This window comes from Elephantulus edwardii, unplaced genomic scaffold (assembly GCF_000299155.1).
Source record: "Elephantulus edwardii isolate Elephantulus edwardi_28Jun2011 unplaced genomic scaffold, EleEdw1.0 scaffold00062, whole genome shotgun sequence".
Classification (NCBI taxonomy): Eukaryota; Metazoa; Chordata; class Mammalia; order Macroscelidea; family Macroscelididae; genus Elephantulus; species Elephantulus edwardii.
The window spans coordinates 6,616,393-6,619,324 of NW_006399812.1; the positions used below are offsets into that span (position 1 = coordinate 6,616,393).

General features: G+C 50.2%; 1 pseudogene; it reads left to right on the forward strand.

Moving 5' to 3' along the window:
- The first annotated feature begins 223 nt into the window (after positions 1–223).
- On the forward strand, positions 224–1,978 carry LOC102868652 (annotated as a pseudogene).
- Positions 1,979–2,932: the final 954 nt, after the last annotated feature.

The following is a 2,932-nucleotide window of genomic DNA, read 5'->3' on the forward strand; positions in this document are numbered from 1 at the left end:
TTAGCCTGTGTGCAAGTGTGCTTTTAATCTCATTATGCTTTTTTTTTGTACATCACTGATGCATGTTTTAAATCTTGTGAACCAACTTTTGTTATCTCCCCTCAGCTCCTTGATTTTGATCGTATTCTTTTGCATAGAGCAGTGATTGTTAAAAAGGCGTATGTCTGAAGTGGAGTAGGAGACCGGGCCGGCTGGCTGGCAGCCGGGTGGTGGCGGCAGAGGCATGGTGGAGCAGAACGGGGCGGAGATGAGGCCTCCTATTTGGGTCACCATCAAGACACCAAAGGACAAGGAGGAAATTGTGATCTGCAGTCGAGCCTAGGTCAGGGAGTTCGAAGAGGAAATCTCCAAAGGATTTAAGGCCCAACCATCTCGTCTTGATATTTGCTGGCAAGATTCTCAAAGATGGGGACACACTGAACCAGCATGGGATCAAAAGTGGCCCCACTGTTCACCTGGTTATTAAGACCCCAAAGAAGGCTTAAGATATGTCTGCTGCAGCTGCTTCTTCCCTTTCCCCTCCAGATCCTTCCTCTGCACCCCTCCACCATGCCTGTGTCACTTGTGACTCCTGCCAGCCCTCTACCTCTGGCAGTGCCATTTCATCTGCTGGCAGTGGAAGCCGGAGGAGCAGTGGTGGTGGCCCCTTTGCTGAGGATGGAGAGGGACCTCTCAGTGCTACCACATCCATACTCTCTGGATTTGGGAGCATCCTGGGTCTGGGTAACCTGGGCTTGGGCTCCGCCAATTTCATAGAGCTGCAGCCGCAGATGCAGAGGCAGCTGATGTTCAACCCTGAGATATTGTCACAGATCATGGAGAACCTCTTGGTCCAGGATATGATGTCCAATCCTGACCTGATGAGCCACATAATCATGGCTACCCCCCAGATGCAGCAGCTGATGGAACAAAACCCTAAGATCAGCCATATGCTCTACAACCCTGAGCTCATGAGGCAGCCCATGGAGCTTGCTTGGAATCCAGCCGTGCTGCAAGAAATGATGCGGAACTAGGACCGGGCCCTGAGCAACATGGAGAGCATTCCTGGGGGGTATAATGCTCTCCACCTTATGTACACGGACATCCAGGAGCCTATGTTCAGTGCTGCCAGCGAGCAGTTTGGCAACAATCCCTTCTTTTCCCTGATCGGGGATCAGCCAGGTGCACCCAAAAGTCTTGAACCCTTTTGGGATCAATGAGGCTAGCCTGCGGTCAGGGATGTTTAATAGCCCAGAAATGCAGGTCCTCCTGCAGCAGATTTCCGAGAACCTTCAGCTAATGCAGAATGTGATCTCAGCCCCCTATATGCACGACATGATATAGACTCTTGCCCAGAACCCCGACTTTGCCGCTCAGATGATGGTGAATGTACAGCTCTTTGCGGGGAACCCCCAGCTGCAGGAGCAGCTCCACCTGCAGCCCCCAGTCTTCCTGCAACAGATACAGAATCCAGAGTTGCTCTCTGTCCTCACCAATCCTCGTGCCATGCCGGCACTGCTACAGATTCAGCAGGGACTGCAGACCTTGTAGAGCGAGGCCCCGGGCTGGTGCCCAGCCGTGGCTCCTTTGGGAAACCCAGACCCCAGAGCCCTTAGCAGGCAGTAACACTGGGTCATCCCCTGAGGTTTCCAACACTTCACCAGCCACAACTTCTCCAACAACAGCTTCCAGTGTCCAACAGCAGCTCATGCAACAGATGATTCAGTTTTTGGCCGGAAGTGGAAACTCACAGGTACCCACGCCAGAAGTGAGATTTCAGCAGTAACTAGGGCAGCTCAACTCCATGGGCTTCATCAATCAGGAGGCCAAACTGCAGGCCTTGATTGCCACAGGAGGGGACATCAGTGCAGCTATTAAGAGACTCCTGGGCTCCCAGCTCTCCTCATCCCTCAGCCCCTGCCTCCTGTCTCTCCCTGCCCTTGGTGCCAGTGTTCCTCTGATAGCCCCCACCCCTGGAGCCCATCATTCCTTCTGGTAGATGAAGGTGACTGTGATGAAGAATTTGTTGTAAGTAGGGGTTGATTCAATCATTACAAATCCTTCCCTTGTCCTCCTGGGACAGCAGAGTGACTTCAGAGGCGTAGACCACCACCTTGTAAATCTATCAAAGAATTTTTATTTTACTTCTCCATCTTTTACTGAATCATCTCTCCTGATCTCCTTTGAGCACAGCTATTGAAACACTTTTCAGTTATGTTTGATTAACTTTAAAACTTCTCTGTGGAGGCAGAATCAAAGGTTTACTGGAAGAGGATCTTCCCTCTGTACCACTAGGGTTCTGCTTGTCTTACTATCTTATGTTTACTCTTGGTAACTCTTCTTTCTTTTTCTCACTTAACTCTACACCCCTAGCCACAGCCCCACTTCTGCTAGGAAAACGAGTAATGCTAGAATTTCATACTCTGAAGGAGGGGCAGGAAAAAGGCCATCTGTGACTTCTTTCCTCACTTCCTGTTTTGATCTAGTACTTTTTCATAGGCTTTGTGGGAATGTCTAGAGGCAGGAAGAAGACGCGTTCTCCCTGTCTGAAAGGAAAGGACTCACTCATAGCCTTGTGGACCAGCCCAGTGGAGATGAGTGTAGAAGAGGAGAGGATGAGATTTTCTGGAGGAAAAGAATGAAGAAGAATAAGTAAAGTCTTAGAAAGCAGAATTAATGAGGAGTAGAAGACTAGTAGCTCTTTTTTAGGTGGGAGGGTCCAGGCCCAGGTTTACTGAGGACTCAAAGAGGTAGGTACTGATGGAATTTCAGTGATGAAAGGAGCACGCATGCACACACAGCCCCTGACCCCCTGTCCTCGCTGACCCCCAGGTACCAGTGTTTTGAGCCCCTCTCAAAAGACATAAAGGGAGTTTAGATCTCAGCTGTGGGAAGTGTTGTGTGTGTGTGTGTGTGTGTGTGTGTGTGTGTGTGTGTGTGTGTGTGTGTGTGT